This window comes from Triturus cristatus, chromosome 1_2 (assembly GCF_964204655.1).
Source record: "Triturus cristatus chromosome 1_2, aTriCri1.1, whole genome shotgun sequence".
NCBI lineage: Eukaryota > Metazoa > Chordata > Amphibia > Caudata > Salamandridae > Triturus > Triturus cristatus.
In genome coordinates, this window is record NC_140580.1 from 576,136,644 (window position 1) to 576,157,646 (window position 21,003).

At 48.4% G+C, this 21,003-nt stretch overlaps 1 protein-coding gene across 2 annotated transcripts in view; it reads left to right on the forward strand.

Annotated features, from left to right (window-relative positions):
* Positions 1–2,421: 2,421 nt before the first annotated feature.
* The window catches only part of SLC68A1 (solute carrier family 68 member 1), a 175,515-nt gene continuing 156,933 nt past the window's right edge, over positions 2,422–21,003 (forward strand). Inside the window, exon 1 of one of the 2 annotated variants that reach the window (XM_085606527.1) lies at positions 2,422–2,516. The gene's annotated coding sequence lies outside the window, so the exon portion shown is untranslated. Of the gene's footprint in view, positions 2,517–16,307; positions 16,469–21,003 lie in introns of those variants that run through there. The other variant, XM_085606528.1, reaches the window with a different exon arrangement.

The following is a 21,003-nucleotide window of genomic DNA, read 5'->3' on the forward strand; positions in this document are numbered from 1 at the left end:
GTCTTCTTTCTAAAAACCTGGGGGCCACACATCGCTGGAGTCTGCATCTGGGATCGAAGAAACAAAGAAAGAGAAGAGCACTCGTGAAAGAGGGTGACAAAGGACTGAAACCAAACAACCCAGACTGGAGACGGATACACTTCTATTTTCCCCATATCGTTTTTTGTTGTTGTATGATATTCCTTAAAAAACCGCCACAATTGAGAAACACATACGGCCTCCCAGGTTTATTTTCCGCCCATCCCTCACAACCCCACTCCAATCCAATCCGCCCCACACCAGTCCAATCCACCCCACTCCAATCTAATCCACCCCACTCCAATCTAATCCACCCCACTCCAATATAATCCACCCCACTCCAGTCCAATCCACCCCACTCCAACCCAATGCACCACAATCTAACCCACTCCAATCCATTCCACCCCACTCCAATCCACCCCAATGAAATCCACCCCAGTCCAATCCACTCCACTCTGCAAAATCCACCTCATTCCAGTCCAATCCAATTCACTCCACTCCAATCCACACCAACCCAACCCACCCCACACCAATCCACCTCACCCCAATTCATTCACCATACCACAATCAAGTCCATCCCCACCCACCCCAATCCAGTTCACCCAATAAAATCCACTTCCCACTCCAACTCACCCCACTCTAATCCATCCCACCTCAATCCAATCCACTTACCCAATCCAATCCAAGTCACCCCACCCCGATCTAATCCAGTCTCTCCAATCCAATCCACCCCACTCCATCCCAATCCACCCACTCCACCCAAATAAACACTGCTCCAATCCAATACACCACGCTCCATTACAATTCACTCCATTCAAGTGCAATGAACACCACCCTACTCCCATCCAATCCACCCCCCCACTTAAGTCCAATACAATCCACCCCACCCCAATACAATCCAGTCAAATCCACCACACTCCACTTCACCTCACTCAAATCTAATCCACCCCATTCCAATTCATCCACCCGAGTTCAATCGAACCCACTCCAATTAAATCCATCCAATACACCCCACTACAATACAATCCACCCCTCTCCAATTCACTCCAATCCACCCCACTCCAATACAATCCACCCCACCCCACTCCAATCCACCCAGTCCCATTCCATTGCATTCCAGTCCACCCAATCCAATCCTCCCCATCCAATCACCCCAATCCAATTCACCCCAATCCTATCCACCTCACTCCAATACACCCCACCCCAATGCAATCTACCACAACCCAAACCTTCCCACCCAATCCACCCCACTCCAATCTACCCCACTCAAATCCCCCACTCCAATCTAATCCATCCCACTCCATCCAATCCACCCACTCCGCCTCACTCCAGTCTAACACAATCCGCCCCACTCCAATCCACCCCACCCAATCCACTCCACCCAATCCACTCCAATTCACCCCACTCCAGTCCAAAACACCCCTCCCCAATCCAATCCACCCGACCCAAGTCCAATCACTCCAATCCAATCCATCCACTCCAATTCAATGCACCCCATCCAGTACATCCCACTCAATCCAATCCGCCCTACTCCAATCCACACCACTGCACACCACTCCAGTCCAATCTACCCCACCGCAGTCTAATCCAATCCACACCACTCCAAACCACCCCGCGCAATCCACTTCACCCCACTCCAAACCACACCCCTCTAATCCAATATACACCCCACTCCAATCCAATCCACCCAACTCGAGTCCAATCACTCCAATACACCCACCCCAATTTAATCCACCCCTCCCCAGCTCAATCCACCCCCACTCCAATCAAATCCACTCCAATACACCTCACACTCTGTTCCAATCCACCCCACTCCAACCCACCCCACTACCTCAATGCACTCCAACCCACTCCACCCTTTTCCACCCCACTGCACTCGACGACACTCTTTGCCACTGAACTCTGCTCCCCTCTACCACACTATACTCCCCCTATTCGAGTCTATGACAGTAACTTTTTAGCCATGCTGAACAGCAGCCACAACAATAAAACACATTGCTAAAGTCAATATGTCCTGAATAGACGAGACCTATTGACTTTGCCAATGCTTGTGAAAAATGTCGGACTCCTATGTTTCGCTCACTCTTGGAGAGTGAATGATATATATTATCTCAAAGCGGCGTGTTTAATTTCTCTCGATACTACCATTATATGTTGGTGCTTGCCTTTGACCACGAGCTCGATTATAGTTCCCTAAAAAGTTCTTATCACCATCGTGAGAATATGGGATGCGACGGGTTCTAAAGCTGTTTGACTTGCAGTACGTCGCGCACAGCATATACATTCTGTAACTAAGTTATCACTCCCGTTTCGCGATATGAATGATAGTTCTGCAGCTATAGATGTTCGATAGCTCGGCGATCCACCTTGTTTGGTTTGCGTGCGTGCCTTCGGCTTTCGATTAAAACCGGAAATGCCTGGAAGGATGGCAATCCACATACGAGCCTGAGAAGGAGTAGAAGGGAGAGAGATACAGCAGCCAGTCGGAGCATCTACAGGTAAACCAGCCGGACTAATACCCCGAGCACAACTCGGTCGTTAAAAAGGTGCTGGCAATTGGGCGCCGTACCCCTGTTTTGCGTTGGTTTCAGCGTAGATATGTGAGCTTCACCTTATCGCTGTATTGGGGCTCATCATTAGGTCATTGGGGAAAAGATGCTGGTTTAATGGGTGGTATTGTGGTGACGAGTGTGCTGATATTTCTGAATTTCCCTGTCTCTTCAGTAAAGGGATCGTGGGCATACAGTTAAGCATCGGTCGTGTTGTTAAAGTATTTACTGCCATTAGAGCGGCGACAAGAGAGCCTCTAAATTGGAGTGATTAGCAACTAATCCATGCCTAGTCATTACGACCACTATGATGTGCCCAGGTATTATTGTGAGCGCAGCTCCGCCTAATAAATCTGGAGAGCAGCTTCAGAAATTTGGGTGGGAGGATAGGGGTAATAATAAAGGGAGGGCCGGCATTAGGACAGTGCGACCCGTGCAGCCGCAACTGGCTCGGGAGAGGCGCTGTGTTCATGTTCAGAAATAACTTTCGGTTTTAAAAGCACCTGCTGTTTCCTTGCTTGCCTAGCAGTTTTCAGGCTGCAATAAAAATGTCAAGATAACCAGATGATTTATGTTTCTGCTGGAGAGAGATGGGCGTTTTGCCTAGTGGCAGCTTTGACTCATCATTGTGTAGGACAGAGGGTTAATATATCTGCTGCAAAGAACGTGTACAGACAGATCGCATAACGGTAATTACTTCTTGTTGTTTTGTGTTACATTTCATATGGAATGATTTCCACACATATAGTTTATTGCCTCTGTATAACGTGGTGTGTGATGTAAAGTGCTTTGACACCGTAGGGTTATTATGAGTAGCGCTATAAAACATTTGAAATGCATGTGGGAGAGGGGCTGTTGCGAAATGAGTGGTACTGTTGGAAGGTGGTAGTGCGGGAATCAGTGGAGAAGGAGGTCTTGAGAGGCGAGGGGGTGGGGTGTGGAGGCGGACCCCCCAAAAATTGCCACACCAGGAGCCTCTGACGCTAATGCAGTCCCTGAATGTAGGCTGAAGCCGGTGACAGTTTTTAAGCTGTCAGTACATACGCGTAATATTTTCAAATTTTGCTAAGAGAGAAATTAACAAATCTAGGAGAAACGTCATAACAGAACTCCTCCGGTTTACTTATTAATGTAACAAACAGATCTTGTTTTATGTTAGTGGAGGTTTGTGCAGAATCCTCCCCGGAGTTGCTTATAAGATATCTCAGCGAGTTAATCCACTGCAGAAGTTATTGCCTAAACTGCAGGTCATAAATTCCAATCCAGGTCAAATTTAGTGGGTCATGTGCCTAAAATTGAATCCTTAGAAGGTTTAATTTTTTTTCATTAATGTAGCTTATAACATGGTCAATTTGAGCTGGGAAACAATTAACACTGATCAGTTAGTGCCAAAAAGTAATGCTGTTTGTATTCTGTGCTTCATAAAGTTTCATTGTTAGTATCATTTCATATCTCGCTCTTTCTCCAGTAGTCTAACAGAGTTCCTGGATATAGTTACATTTTTCCACAGACAAACCAGAACACAAGCTTACATCTCTCTGTTGTTTGTTTCGGACATAGCTCAGGCGCTCCAACTGGTCACATTCTAATTCATGTTTCGAAATTAGGCCACTGGAAACAGAATGGGACCTTGTGGCTAGCATCCAAGTTTATCCTAAAATTCAGGGTTCTGTATCTTGTGACCAGTTGGTATCAGTTACTGTATTTTTTTGGTGAGGTAACTACAGTTCCTGCGGCAGCAGCATGGCTAGAAGGCATTCAGAGGGGGCAATGAACCTTTAAATCATGATAACTCAAATTGTATGTTGTAGATTGCTCAGAGTAACGTGTGATCCATTTCCTCCAAGTAAAAAGGGAGAAGCGGAAAAATCCATAAAGTTTCGAAGCCAAAGTATGTTTTATATATTCTTGCATAATGTTATAAATAAGGTTTTGTTCACATTATCAAGGAAGTTGTGGCTCTGGTTCATTGGTTCAAGTACTTGCTTAGGCTCTGTACAACATGTATTCCGAGGGCATGTTGAGGGACAATGCAGGCTCACTCTCGCATTCTCCAGCTTCTTGTGATGCGCAAATGCAATTGCTTCAGATTCACTAAGGTTTATCTAGGCCGGGCTCAAGATCTGTGTGGCTGCAGCTCCTCGAGTCACTCTCGAAATGGGTCTCAGATGAGCCTCTGCATTGTTATCCTATTGTTGAAGGGTGGATACTCACCTTACCAGGTTACTTGTCTCCTGTTCTTCAAGCAAGTGCAGCAATTTATACTTTGTCCCTCATTCCTAGGCTTAGTTCTAGCATTGAGGTAAGCTTTATTTAAGCTCCTTGTTGTATCAGCTGCAATTGCAGAATTTCTTCCAAAGGCCAAACAATTGCAAAATACTGGATCCAGATGGATGCTCTTTATCCAAAATGGAAGGCAATGGCGGGAAACACTATCTTCTGCAACATGCATTGTGGCATTGCAGACAAACCCATCTATACAACTGATGGGGGTCCACGGATGCCACAATTCATTACAGGAAGAGGACTAAGTAAAAAGTCCCGGTTAGACAAGAGTGCACAGATTTTACCAAGTTGGTAGATGCCTCTCCCACAGTTAGTGGTAAAATTTCCTCCATTTCAAACTCACTGTCAGTTTCAACATGGCCTGTTGAGGGCACCGTAGTTGCCCTCCAGTATGTGTGGGCAATACGCTTTCAGTGTATCTCTAATCCAGGTGATTCTAGTACTGTCCAGGGCGAGAACTTAAACATGTTAGCATTATTGTTCTTGGTCTCAATTTGCAGGGCCACTTTCAGAAAACAACTATCAATGAGTGCTATCATCCCGAGGCTTGGTAGTAGCAGTGAGCATTCACACTGAGGGGAGCAGAATAATCCAGGTGCTTTTTTTTCATGTTGTCCAAAATACGTATTATCCTTCTGGGTCAATTTTGTGTGTGTCTTGGGTGGAATATTGTCCGTCTGGGTCCTGACTGTGTTTGCTAAGTAGTGTGGTTGGGAACTAAAACTTCATCCTAATCACATCACTTCCTTGTTTATAGAAAGACTGGCCAATTTAAGAGAAAAGTGGACACAAAAAAACGCTAAGAATTTACTCTTTCAGTTATAGGACACATTTTTCTGTCAGCGACTTTCAAAAAGCACATGCCTGGAGGAGCCTAGCGCTTGACCAAGATGGCCGCGTGAGCTCTGAGCTCCCGAGACCCTTGCGCCCTCCGTCGACTATCCTGTCTCTAATCCTGTCTGCATGCATGGCATCGTGTAGATGACTTGTCAGGGAGGCGATTGATGCTACCCGAGGTCGGATCGCCCACCGGGAACCGGAGTTATGCATGGCGGAAGATTGCGGCCTATCTCCGAGGGATGCCAGGGGCTGGAGTTGGCAGGATGCCCGACCTCTAGTTGAACAACAGCGGCCAGGCGAGGTGTGAACTGTCGGATGGAGGTCCCCGTCCTTTCACTTTCACTTTCTCTCCCTTTGTCTGCCCTGCCCCTGGAGAGCTCTTGGTGGCTTTATTTTCCTTTGGACGCTCTCCATGCTACTCTGGCGGCCCACTGCAGACCTGATCACTCCTGATTCCTCTTGCTGAGAGAGGGCCGTCTTATCGGAACCGAACTGCTTGGTGCCAACCATGTCGGGCAAAGCAGAGGTGGATCGGCTGAAGCCTAAGTCTACCAGGCGGGGAGCCTATTCTCAAGCTAATAATATGGACCGCTATGCTCTGCAGAAGGGGTCACCGAGTGGGTCGAGCCAGTCGCCGGATACCCAGAAGGAGGTCTCGTCCTCGGCCCCGGAGCTCTCGCTGCAGGATGTCATGGGGGCGCTCGAGGGGATGCAGACCTCGATTGGGAGACAATTTGATGCCCTGGCGCATAAAGTGGATACCATCTTGGTGGACGTTAACCTGATCCGCGCAGATTTGGGCAAAACCAACGAACGGGTTAAAACCCTGGACCTCAAGACCACGGGCCTCGCCGATGAGGTTTCGGAACTGCAGACCGAGGTTCGTAAGCTGAGGACCGAGAGTGATCTCGCCGCCCGTCGGCTGGAGGACTTTGAGAGCCGGGCCAGGCGCAACAACGTGCGCGTTATCGGGGTCCCGGAGTCCTCGGATGAGGCTTCGGTTGACCTGCTCGTGGAGGACTTGGTGCTTAACCATCTGCAGCCTAAGGGTCTTGGGAAGTTCTTCGCGGTTGAAAGGGCCCACAGAGTGCCGGGTGGGAAGCCCAGGGTGGGAGCCCCGCCGAGGCCGATCGTCGCCCGGCTCTTTCATTTTCGAGATCGGGACGCTATCCTGCAAGCATCGAGGGTAACGGGCCCGGTCCCCTTCCAGAACGCGTCGGTGAATTTCTATCCTGATTTCACCCAGCAGGTGCAGAGGCAGAGACAGGGCTTTCTGGGGGTGAAGAGGCGCCTTCGGGAGAGGGATCTGAAGTATGCCATGCTCTTCCCTGCCAGATTACGTGTGGTGTACGAAGACCGGACATTCTTTTTTGAGTCTCCCGCCATGGCCGATGAATGGCTGGACGCTTTGCCCCAACGACGGACGGGAGAGGACACTGCCGCAGATGGGGACAGTGGCCGGGATGGGCAAGGGTGATGTTTTTAGAGCTGGTCTGACTCGATTTGACTTTATCTAATGACTTGAATAGAGTGCAGTAAATGCGGAGGGTTGCGGGAGGACGAGGGGAGCTCTTTCCTCCCTCAGGGTACTTTTTGTAGATTTGGGTTTGGTAGGGCGACAGGCACACTGCAAGTTGGGGGGGCTTTGTAAGCTGCAGCAGGGGTGCAGGGTGGGGGGGATGGTTGGGATTTTGGGTTTGTTCTTGGGGGGGTTTGTTTCTGCAAGGCGTAATGATCATTCTCGGGATTGTTCCATGGTGGCTCTTCGGGTGGGGGGTGGGCCTCTTTGTGTTTGGGGATGGGGGGTAGAGGTTTAAGTGTTATTAGCTGGAATGTTAATGGTTTGGGAGATCGCATTAAGCGCGGGATAGTTTTGCAACACTTGAAACGGTCAATGCCAGATGTCGCCCTACTGCAGGAGACACACCTTATAGGTAATACGTGTTATGCTCTTAATAGGAAGGGTTATAAATTCATAGCTCATTCGGGATTTTCCTCCGGGTCCAGGGGTGTGGGCATCCTAGTCAGGGCCTCGCTACCATTTGAGGTGGACTCCACAATTGTTGACGATAGGGGGAGGTTTGTGGCGGGGAGGTGGGAAGGTAGAACTTTGGTTTTGGTTTCGGTTTATGTCCCTCCAGCCCTGCAGGCCTCCACGTTTACAGATTTGGGTAGGGCCTTGCTGGATCTCCCGGGAGGTATGCTAGTGGTGGGGGGGGATTTTAATGCTGTTGGCTCTGGGCTGCTGGATAGGTACCCGCCCAGAGACACTGGGGGAGCTCAGAAGTGGCTCCCAGACTTACTAGACACACTCGGCCTGATAGATTGCTGGAGGCTCCGGCACCCCACACAGCATCAATACACCTTCCACTCCGGGGCGCATGGTAGCCTCTCTAGGATTGACTACCTGCTCACTTTGGCTGCGCACGCCCCACTGGTGTCTGAGGTCAGGCACATGGCGCGTGGCATATTGGACCATTCGCCAGTGTGGGTCAGGCTGGATATAAGCCGCGAGGGAGGGGGAAGGGTGGCTCCTATTAACCCCTGGTACTTTCGAGATTCCAAGATGCGCAGCGCACTGGTGAAGACAGTGGATAATTTCTTCAAGGACAATCAGGGGTCCGTGGACTCGGCTGTGTCGTTGTGGGAAGCATTTAAGACCGTGCTGCGAGGGGAGGCCCTCTCACTTGTAGTGGCGGCCAAGCGGCGGAGAGATGGCGAGGTTATGCAAGTGAAGGAGGAGATCGGGGCTTTGGAGGGAGCGTTAGAGGAGGAGGTAACAGCGGCCTCACTGCATGAGCTGAGCTTGAAGCAAGCCGAGTATAAGGACCTGGTGACGAATGCCGCTAAGACCCTCAGTAGGGAACAGCAGGGCCGCCTGTATGATGTTGGTGACAAGGCCGGGAAACTCCTAGCTTGGCTGGACAAAAAAGAACGGGTTAATAGAGTAGTGCCGGAGCTGACGGGAGAGGGGGGAGAGGTGATTGTGGAACCTGAGAGGCTTGTACAGTGTTTCTCGGACTATTTCCGTAAGGTTTATGCCTCAGTGTCGGATAGGCCGCCCGAGGACTCGCGTGACCTCTTGAGGGATATCGCTCTGCCCTGTCTCTCTGATGTAGATAGAGATGATCTTGATGGCGACATAACGGTCGATGAGGTGGCGGGAGCTATTCGCGCGTTGAACCCGGGCAAGGCCTCGGGCCCGAATGGCTTGCCGATTGACCTGTATAAGCTGTTCCCGGATAGGGTAGCCCCTCACCTGCGCGCCATGTTCGTGGAGGCGCGGGGGAGTGGGACCCTCCCGTTGGACCAGAGGCATGCGACAATTGTTGTGATACACAAAGATGGTAAACCCCGAGATAAGTGTGCCTCATATAGGCCCATCTCACTCCTCAACGCCGAGCCGAAGATTCTGGCTAAAATCCTGGCGGGCCGATTGGTCAGGGTACTTGGAGACTTGATTCACCCGGATCAATCCGGTTTTATTTCGCATCGCAACACCGCGTTAAACCTTCGGCGCCTTCATGGTGTGATCGCCAGGGCTGGCACGCTGCGAGAACCGGCTATTGTGGCGTCTCTTGATGCCACGATGGCCTTTGATACGGTGGAATGGGCGTATTTGTGGGCTGTGCTAGCCAAGTTCGGCTTTGGCCCTGGTTTTGTGAGTTGGGTGAGGTTGCTGTATGAGGGACCCCTTGCGAGTGTGGTGGTAAATGGCCGGGCATCGACTCCGTTCCAGCTTGGGAGGGGGACTCGGCAGGGCTGCCCCCTGTCGCCTCTGCTGTTCGCCCTTGCCCTTGAACCGCTGGCGGCGTGGATACGCTGGCACCCGGACATACGTGGCCTTCGCTGGTCGCCCGAACACGAGGACCGCATTTCGCTATATGCTGACGACATCCTGTTGTATCTTGCCTCGCCCAAGAATTAATTCATAGTGGTTTGTGACGTTCTTACATCTTTCGGTAGGAACTCGGGTCTCGTCATCAACTGGAGTAAATCGTATTTATACGTCCTGAGTGGTGAGGTTCCACCGGTCCCGCGAACTTGTTCGATCCAGATTGCTCAGCAGGGCTTCATGTATCTGGGGATCTTTATCTCCATGGACCCCGCTTTGCGGTATGAGAGAAACCTGCTCCCCCCCCCCTGGCGCGCCTGCGGCGGGATGTTGAGGGCTGGCGGAGGTTGCCGCTCTCCCTCGTCGGGTGCGCTGCCTTGTTCAAAATGATGTCCCTTCCTCGGTTCCTCTACGCATTGCAGAATACTCTGGATTGGGTGCCGGCCAAGTACTTTCGGGAGGTCAAAAGCCTCCAACGAACGTTGTTGTGGGATGGGCGGCCGCGGATAGCGATTGCTAAATTGACACTTCCATGGTATGACGGGGGTATCGCTCTTCCAGACATCCGACGCTATTACTGGGCCACCCAGTTGTCCGCGATTAACCATGGTCTTTATGGCCCGGCTCTCAGCCCTGGTTATGCCATGGACAGATGGTTGCTGCGCGGTGGGAACTATCTTAGGGCATTGTATTCGAGGTCCCTCGACTCGTCCCTCACGGGGCCCACTGGGGTGGCGGTGCGTGTATGGAAGATGGCGACTGACTCTCTGGGCTGGAAGGATAGGCTCACCCTAGCTACCCCGTTGTTTGAATCTGAAAGGTTGGGTAGGCTTTGGCATACGAAAGGGTTTGATAAATGGGACTTGATCGGCATCTCCAGGGTTGGAGATGTGCTGATTAAGGGGAGGGTGAAGTCCTTTGAAGAGTTGCAGAAGGAGTATGAGTTGGGGGCATCCGAGTTTTTCCGATATGCTCAGGTGCGTCATGCCCTGCGGTCAGTCCTTGTGGAGGGTGAGAGGGTGCCTGAGTCCTCTCCTTTGGAGGACCGGATCCTTGATGGCCATATGCCAGAGAGCACGATCTCGCTCATCTACAAGAAACTGATAAATGTTCGGGCTGATATGCTTCTGGGGCTGCGGGACCAGTGGACCAGGGACGGACTCGAGTTGGATGATGAGGACTGGCAGTCTGCTGTTTCCTCTCCCAAGGAGGTTGCGATCCCGTCGCGTCTGAGGCTGGTGCAGCTCAAGATATTGCATCGAGTGTATGTGACGGGGCCGCGACTGGTTCATATGGGATTCTCTGAGGAAGGCCTATGTAGGAGGGGATGTGGTATGGTGGGTACTTTCCTCCATATCATTTGGGAATGTGGTGTCATCACGGAATTTTGGAGGCGAGTTCATGCGGTGATGGGGGAGGTGACGGGCATTGCTATGCAGCCGGAAGCGCGGTGTTGTCTCCTGAATGTCTGGGGGCCCACTGATCATGATGAGGCGCAGACCCAGTGGGTGACTCTGGGTAACATGGTTGCTAAGAGGGACATCGCGCGCTTGTGGGGTTCCGCGGGGCCCCCCACGTTAACAGCGTGGAAAGAAAATATGGACTGGAGTATGCTCAGGGAGAAGACAGTCTATTGCGCTAGAGGCCGCCCTCGGAAGTGGCATGCCATCTGGGGGCGGTGGAATCAATACAGGGGGGGAATATGTCTTGCCCCTGATCTGGATCCCCCCGAGGAACAGCTTTCTTCTTGATCTTCTTTCCAGCTTAGTATGCAGATGTGATGGTTAATTGACTTCTTGGGCCTCTGCTTTCCCCCCGTTTTCCTCTTTTCACAGTACTGTAACTGTTAGACGATTGGGGTCCGGCTCCCCCCTGAGGGGCTAACACCGTGGGTATTCAGTGTTGTTGCCTTGCTGGGGTTTGTTGTGTGTTTGTAATTATTTAAAAATGGAACCTTTTCACTGCTCCTTCAATGCACTGTGGACGCTTCTTTGTCCTCTCCTACCGAAGCTGCCGAACCTCCGGGTTGTCGGCTGAATAGCTGTGTCCAGATTCTTGAAGAAATAAAGGTTTTATAAAAAAAAAAAAAAAAAAGCACATGCCTGATAAAGTAATGCATGAAGAAGGTTGTGTGATATGGGTTAGTGATATCCCTTGAATTTAATTCCTTACTCCCAGGGGCGGCTCCTCCGTTATGGCGTGGGAGCGTCGCCCCACTGCTGGAAGCAGCAGATCAAAACGCGAAAAAAAAAATGATAATATAAGCAATTATTAAAACTTCTTTATTGTCATTATGTTTTACCTGTTGTAGCGTGAGCCCAGTTTGGGGGCAGGGTCATCAGCAGCAGGAGTGGTAGGGACTGCTGTCAGTGGCATGTCGGTTTGGCCTGCTGTCTCAGGACTGCCTGCGATTAGCCATAGGGGAGTCTGGGAGCATGTGCTTATGGGACCTGTAGTTCCTGGAGCAGAAGAGCACCGAGGAGAGGGTGGGAGTATGTGGTGTGAAGTGGAATTATGTGGGTTGAATTGTTAGTCACGGAATTGTGTGGTTTGGAGTGGTTTTGTGTAGTGGAATTATATAGCATGGTGGATAGATAGGGGTGAGAGCTGCACAAAATAGATAGCCCAGTCAGGATGTGTAGATACCTCTATATACTGATGTCAAGATATGCTGACGTGATATACACCAACATTAAGGTATGCCGTTGTCAAGATAGGATGACATCAAAATATGCCAATGTCAGGATACGCCATTATCAAGATGTGCCGACTTCAGCATACAGCAACATCAGAATATGCTTGAAAAGCCTGAAAAGGTTGTAGTGCTGGCTCCAGCATGCACTAAACACAACCAGACGTCTGCGCGCTTCTTTTGTATGTGTGTGTTTAGTTACATTGTTGATGTGTGTATTTAAATGTATACTATATAGCAAATATAGTGCATGCATGGCGCCTATCTTTAATACTCATTAGGTACAAATCTATATTTGCATATTATATACCTGTATGGGAAATAGATGGACGGATGGAGGTGGGTGTTGGAAGCACAGTGCATGTCTGGACAAATGTAGTGAGTTGGGTGTTTGAAGGACAGTGGGCCGGTGGATGGACAGATGGGTGAAGGTGTTTGTTGGAAGGACAATAAGTGGGCGGACAAACGGACGGAGGTGGAGGTTAAATGGACAGATTGTGGGTGGATGGATGACCAGGCGAATGGATGGATAACAAAGGCTGCAAATTGTAACAAAGTCGGTGTGTGTGCTTGTGTCTCAATATATCCGTTACTGCGAAAGTGAGAGCCAATTTGACACTCTTTTGTTGCACGTCACAGCACGTACTGCCTCTATTTGACATCCATTTTCTATTCCGGGTTATTGCACTTGCTACTTGAGCTAATATAGTCCATACACACGATAGTGTGTGCACTATATACATAAGATGCTGGGAGGAGGCTTGTGACGCGTATTTGACAGAACCATTAGGGGATGAGAACTGGACGCAAATAAGTGCACTCACCCAATCGGTGTCATCAAATGCATGCTTCTATTTAATACACTATAGCTACTAAACATCGCACATATTTGACCCCAGTGAGGATGCACCGTATACCACCAGGCCACCCTGATACATGCCGTAGGTGCGGTGAAATTAGTGCAGACTTCATGCATTTAGCGTGGAGATGACCTTGGGTTAATGAATTTTGGGGTCAGGTGGTGAAGAAGGTGCGGAGGGGCACAGTCATTAGTATTCAGGAGTTCCCGTTGAACTGCTTACTGAGGTATGTTCAGAAACCTAAAAGACACAAGGTGACATATAAACTCCTCCAGCTACTAATAGTATTAGCGAGACACAAAGTGGCAATAACTTGGATGGACAAGCGCCAACCAGTGATCGAAACTTGGCTGAGTGATGTGCAGGAATGGTTGTTAGCAGAGGAAGTCCATATGAAAAATAATACTGTGAGGGGTTTTCAGGTCTCCTTGCAGTAGTTTCGAGTTCCCTGCCCTTACTCCTCCAGGCAGGCTTGAGAGGTGCTGTTAAATGAATAATAAAAGAGCCATGAAACAAGCATCCCAATCCAGATAAAAGATCCACAGTGGTTTTATCGACTTCAAGAAGTGACCAGCATAATCAGCATTGTGTGCAACATGTTTCCAACGCAGATAAAATGCAGTGTGCTTTTGCAGTGTGTGGTTCATTCAAATGTATCTCCAGAACCCAATAAACAAACATTAAACATACACTGGGACATTATATAACATATCACCTGGGACAAAGGGCTGGCGAACGATTCGTGTTTCGATCAGAGGCGCATGCTTTGGAGTAGAAGGTGAAGAGGTGATTTACACCCACATTCAGTTTAACGGATACTACCCCATCATGTACACACACCATTTTTAGCGTTTATGAATACAAAGAAAGTGCTACTTGGTTTAAGGCACAAGAGGATACGTGGTTCAGGTATATGTCCACCGAAAAAGTTTTAGGATGCAACACAACGTGAGCTGAGATTGTAGGCCCATTAGTTCATATAGCGGAAAAAGCACAACTTCAAGTCCCAGAATCCAAACTGCTGTTGGTGAAAGCACCTGGGCTTGATGACTGTGAATGTTGTGACTATGAGTGTCTTGACAGTCTGTGTATGCAGTCATGCCTATGGTGCAAAAACCATATGTCCATGTTCTCGCTGTGCAGCTTGGTGGACAGTAAGAACAGTAAATAAAAGCACTTTGACAAGGCCACTGATGACCTTGTCATAGCTTTCTTTTTAGGTCTCGCCTACTCAGCGCGCAAGCGTTGCTTTGGAGGGACCTTTTGGGATCGCTCCGAGCTTTTGTTCAAACTCGTGCATGTTTTTGCACTGTTTTCAATTGGTACTCGTGCACGTTTGGCGTTTCGATTGTGGCAACGAGCAACTGTGCCATGTGTTAGCAAGTATCGCGCTTGCGGCTGCTCGCTCCCGAAAGGTAAACGCTGCGCGTCGCTGCACTCGCCCGCCGCCGGCACGGACACGCCTTCCAGATTGCCAATCTGCCTGCCCCAGTCCCTGCTCTTGGCCGCACTCTCCCCACCCCTCCCACTTTTTTATTACGCGCCGTCACGGCCTTTTAAATGAGGCCCGTAGTTTCGAAATATCAAAAAAATTGTAAACCTATATGTTAGTACATTAACGCCTGGCTAATTTGGATTGCCAATGCTTGTTTACTGAAGTGTGCCTCGTAGAACACATAGCAGCTGTTTGCCTCTTCTCTCCAAACAGCAGTCTCTGTAAACATTTCAAATGAACATGCGGCACCCATTGCTCGGCAGATTGCGATGTAGAAAGAAGGCTTTTGGAAGGGGGCCTGGCTGTTTTCCAAATGCACTTCCACGTCAGATAATAGTTTTTCATACAGGCTTCAGCAAATGCCCTTCCTAAAATCCGAACAAAATTGTGCAAACAGAAATGTTTTGATTGTTTGAGGCTTGTAATTTTCTCCAGCAGTTATCTTACCTGTCTAGGGAAATTAATTGTTTGCGAATGGCAGGCTTTGCAAGAGGGCCTATTTACATCAAACAGTGACAATTGTAAGTGTCCGCTTAGCATCGCTAATAACTAACTTTTCCATTACAAACCTTCAATGAACTTATTTCAAGTGTTTTCCTTATATAAAACAAAATCTAATTGCCAGAATCGTGCCACAAAAAAAGTCTTGTTAAATGTTTAGTCAGAAAACAGTACATTACTATACAATCTGCCATAATACAAACAACGGCATGAACATTTATTGGCATTAGTGTTTAGACAACTATTCCTAAAGAAAGTACATACAATTATAAAGAAATGGCAATTTGGTACATTGCTTTCTAAAGCTGTTTTGTGTTAAATTGCAGTATTTTAGCATATGTGCTATGTGAGTCACTAACTCTAGAACACAGGTTTGCACTCAGTTTTATGGAAGCGGAAACTGGGTCTGCAAACCGCCAGTGAACGCCACTAGCGGTTCTCATGTGTTGTGCCTAGTACGAATAGAGGTGCCAAACAATGCTATTACCGGTATACAATACATAGTTGTTCTTACACCTGTGTAGTCGGTCAAATTCTGAAATTTTCCCCATCTGTGAAATCGTCAGACATCCGAAGCTTAGTTAACAAGCATTGGCATAGCCAATAGGTCTTGCCTTTTGGACCTTATAAGTGTTTAGCCATGCAACAGTTAATGTTGTTGCACCAAGGATATTGTGCTGGATAACTAAACACTTATAAGGTACCAAAGGCGAGACCTATTGGCTATGCCAATGCTTGTTTTTCCTACTTTCAGCCATGCTGCACAGCAATTGCGCTGCTGTACAAAATGGCAAAAAACACATTGACAAACTTAATAGGTTTCGTTTAGACAAGACCGATTGACTTTGCCAATGCTTGTTCTCATTACAATTCCTCTTGGATGCCGTGCTTTGATTTCCAGCTGTTGTTCACTGTACCATGTTTCAAGATCTGGTGGTCATGTTTTGTCTCATTTCGCCAGCTGTGGAACAATCTTTCCTATTACATAAGATATTCTATCTTATCTGAGTTTTAGATTTATTCAAAAACCCACTTATTCTGCTGATCTGTTATGTCTTTTTACCTTCATCTTATTGCCTAGTACCAAGATGCCTGTGTTACTGTACCTTTGTTCAATAAATAATGATAATACTGTGCATGTGTTAAAAAAAACCTTACTTGAGGCATGCAAAAATAAAACTAATTGAATCAATCAATCGGGATTTATAAAGTCTGGCTAATCACCCAATAGGATATCCAGGCGCTTGCAGGTCCCGGAGGCTTATTCGAACAGCCAAGTCTTGAGGGCCATTCGGAATTCCGGAAGTGAGGTAATGGTCCGGAAGGTTCGTGAGAAAGCTGTTCCAAACCTTTGCTGCAATGTGGGAGAAGTTCAGGCGGTGGCTAATGTAGGTAGGTCTTTGGTTGTGTAGAGCCTTATGTGCGTGAGTCAACAGCTTGAATAGGTATCTCTTCTGTACGTGGAGCCAGTGGAGTTTCCCGAGGTGGAGTGTGATGTGGGTTCGTCAGGGAAGGCACAGGAGGAGTCTGGCTGCGGTGTTCTGTATGGTCTGAAGTCTCTGTAGGAGGTATGTGGCGATTCCTACATAGAGGGCATTGCAGTAGTCCAGTGGACTGGTGATGATGGCTTGTGTCATGGTGCGACTCATGTGTAAGGGTAGCTACTTGAAGATCTTGTATAGCTAGCATTGAGGGAGGAAGCAGACGGATGAGACGGCGTTGATCTGTGATTTAATGGTGAGTTTGTTGTCAGTGATGATTCCTAGTTCTCTTGCGTGGTTAGAGGGAGTGGTCCTAAGTCTGATGGCTACCAGGAGTCATTCCATGTGTTACTGCTGTTGCCAAAGATCAGTACTTCCATCTTGCCAGTGTTCACCTCCAGGCAGTTGTTCTTCATCGAGTCTGCGACGTTTGTCATGCATCTGTGGGAGCTGGTTCTGGTGGTGGTGGGGTCATTGGTGAGTGAGAGGATGAGTTGGGTGCCTGCGTAAGAAATTATGTTGAGACCGTGGGATCTGACGGTGTTGGCCAGCAGGGTCATATAAGCATTAAAGAGCATGGGGCTGGTTCTGGTGGTGGGGTCATTGGTGAGTGAGAGGATGAGTTGGGTGCCTGCGTAAGAAATTATGTTGAGACCGTGGGATCTGACGGTGTTGGCCAGCAGGGTCATATAAGATTTGAAGAGCATAGGGCTGGGTGATGATCTCTGGGAAACATCTCCGGTGATCTCCTTGCATTTAAAGGTGAATTCTCTGGGTTCTTTCGGTGAGGTAGGAGGTGATCCATCTGAGCGCGTCCCCTTGTATGCTGATGTGGTGGAGTCTTTTGACCCGTGTGTGGTGTGATACAGTGTCTAAGGCTGCCGGCAGGTCGAGGAGGATCAAAGCTGCTGTTTCTTCTCGGTTGAGTAGGGCATGGATGTCAGTGGCTGCGATCAGGGCGGTTTTGGTGCTGTGATTGCTGCGGAAGCCGGATGGTTATGGTCCAGGTGTGTCATGAGTTGAATGTTGTTGATCTTTTCCAGTACCTTTGCTGGGAATGGTGGCAGGGAGATTGGCCAGTAGTTTTTGAAGTTCGCTGGGATTGGCGGAGGGTTTTATGAGTAGTGATCTGACTTCAGAGTGTTTCTAGGCATCGGGAAATGTTGCTGTGGTGACAGAGGTGTTGAGTAGGGTGGTGAGTTCCTGACATATAGCCTTCGGTTTCCAAGGTTGAAGATGTGTTGCAGGCATGGGTCTGTGGGAGCTCCAGAGTGGATGGATTTCATGGTGAAGGTGGTCAGTGTGTGGTTCGTGTTGGTTACAGTGGTGCCAAATCTGTTGAGGAAGTCTGTAGGTGTGAGTTGGGGTTCGAAGTTTCTGTATATGGTTGCGATCTTGTCATGGAAAAAGTGGGCGAGGTTGTCGCACAGCTCCTGTGAGGGTATAATGTTGTTTTCGCTGGGAGCCGGGTTGGAGGATTCCTTAATGATGTTGAAAAGTTCCTTGGTGTTGTTGGTGCTGATTTCAATGCATGCGGCAAGGGCTGTCTTCTTTGTTGCCCTCAGCAGGAGGTGGTAGAGGTGGAGGGAGTTCTTGAAGGCTGCCCTGTCAGAGGTGTCCTTGCTGGTGCACCATCTCCTTTCCAACTGGTTGCTGCTCGTTTTGCTGTTCTGAGTTCTTGAGTGTACCAGGTGGCCTTTTTGGAGGATTTTCTCTGGATGTTGCTCTTAATGGGGACAATGCTGTCTGCGCAAATTGGTGATCCAGGTGTTAAAGGTTTTTACTCCCTGTTCGAGGTTGGTGGCGGTAGCAGGGTTGGAGGTGTTGAAGGAGTTCGCCCAGCTGGTCTCTGAGATTTTGTTCCACCTCCGATGAGAGGCGTTGGTCATCTTGGGGGAGGCGGAGCTGGGCTGGAGATGCTGAAGTGAACGAGGGAGTGATCATGCCATGTGAGTTCTGTGAAATGGCTGCATTTAACACAGTTGCTGGAGGTGAAAATTGGGTCCAGCGTGTGTCCTGCGATTTTGTCTAGAGTCATGGATGATCTGGGTCATTCTGAGGCTGCTCATACTGTCGAGCAGTGCAGTGTTTTTGTCGTTGATGGTCGTCGATATGGACATTTAGGTAGCTGAGGAAGATACAGTCCTTGTAGTCTAAGGCTAGGGGCGCAATGAAGTCTACGATCTTGCAGAAGCTGGAGCGTGGGCCTGGGTTTCGGTGTGTGAGGGTTCCTCTGATGGTTGTCTTGTCATCCGTGTGGAGTTTAAAGTTGAGATATTCCATCGGGTGGTGGTGGTGGTACACTGTATGTTTTTTTTTGTGATTGATGGCTGTTCCTCCTCCCAGCTTGTTGATGAGGCCCTGGTGAGTGATTTTATATCCGTTGGGAATGACTGTGGCAATGTCTGGGGTGGATGTGGGGTTGCGTCTGGTCTCCGTGAGGAAGGGTATGTCAGGTGCGAGGGTGGCATTATTCAGTGGAATGCTTGCATAGTAAGCGTGTGTTGAGAATGGCACATGCAAGTTGGTGTTTTTGTTCAGGTGGTGTGTTCGGGGTGGGGCTGGTCGGTGAGCTGGTGTGTGAGTAGTAGCAGGTGAAGTGGCAGTGGGTGCAGGTGAAAGGTCTTATCGTGGGGCGGCGCAGTTGCAGTGTTTGTTGCGGTATCCAGGATTGAGGGTGTAGAGCTAGGCGATGCTGAATCTTCTGGGGCACAAGGGCCAGCAGTCGTGGTGCTGGGTGCGGTCCAGGCACAGACGGGCTTGCCTCTGGTGTGACAGCGGTGCACCCGCTGCACACATTCGTTGCTCTGTCATGCTGGGGCCTACATTAAGGTTCTGTGGTGGGCGTGGCTTCTGTTGGCAGGAAGAATGGTGAGGGGGAAAACTCAGTCGGGAAAACCCAGGCAGCTGCAGTGTCACTGGATCAGTATGGAATGGAACAAGCAGGAACTGGAGGCCACAGGCAAGTGGCAAGCTATGTGTCCAGGCGCCTACTCGAAGGCTAATCCTGTTAATTTTTCTTTGTTTAGGGCGAGTTATGTGATCCACCCCTGTCTCAATTAAAAACCCATGCCATTCATAGTCCATCGTAATTTGCATACACTGCTTTCTGTTCCAAAGCATAAGTTATAGTAGTTCTCTTTAGATTTTAAAAGCATCACTGGGGGTGAAAGGCATCTCTAAAGTTCAAAGGTGCGAGTGAATAGGCTTTAGCTGAAGGAAGAAGAATGGCCATGCTATGCACATACGGTAAGCTTCAAGAGGATTTCAGGGACTGGGGCCAAACCTTGGCCAGAATATAACCCCTCAAAATATTTTGTGAATAGCCTAAATAATGCTGAACCTGATGGTTGAATGCATTCTTAACACTGCGACGGCTACACTAAACTTAACCAAATAAGAATGGTGAGTTGCAGCTTCTTTTGCGTAGTGTTCAACCACAGTATTGTTTTTGTAACCATTATGCGAAAAATGTATGTGATTGTAACCATTAGGCAAAAAATTAATATGAATCTTATTAAAACAAACGTATCTGTAATGGATTCTTATGCATTGTAGGTGAAATGATCAGAAAGTGAACAGGTCTGACTTAAAGGCTCTACACAGCACACACACACTCCCTTTTTACAATGTGAATACTGTGACTCTGCGGTAACATGAAGGACAGACCTACTGGCTTTGCAAATGCTTGTGTTATTTTATTGGAGTAACTCCAGACTTATGATCTTGCTTCAGAATGTCCCCCTTTAACTGGAAGCATGACTTAATCGTACATTTTTGAAAAACAGGACTGTGCAATACTAAAAATAGAAAGAAAGTGCATATTTTATGGTAATTTAAACATGTTTTACTGGCTGACATTATTGACTGCTATAGGCAACCTTCAAAGGTGTGTGTGCGCTTTTCTCATGCACTTTAGTTTCAAGAGTGATTCAGCTTGAGAGTAGATGTTCTACTTGAGCGACAGCTTCCTCAACGCAAGCGGCAGGTTTCTCAACGCAAGCGGTCACGACTATCTGTGGCCTATCTGCGAAATGTCGCCGGGAAGTGGTCTAGCGTTAGACTTTCCTCACTCAAACCATAGCTAGGAATACTGATATTAAAACACCCGTTTGCAATGGGATAATGCCCCCTGAATATTGTGTCAAGGAGCAATGACCGTTAGAATATCATGCTCAAAGAATTCTATGCTAATGGATGTGAGGATTTGCCAGTAGAATATATTGATCTTCATTGCTATCTGCCGAAACTGGAAGTGTCATCTGAGTGCTTGCATCATAATTCAGACCTGGCAGTCTTTAAACCTGTAAGCAAGTAAAGTAATATTGAATAATGGCCGTTGACTTTAAAATGTTTCCTATCTTATTAAGTGGGGCAAATGAATAGATTTTGGAAGGTTTGGGACCATGTGCGTGCAACAGCTCTTTTTGATTAACAATGTCTTCA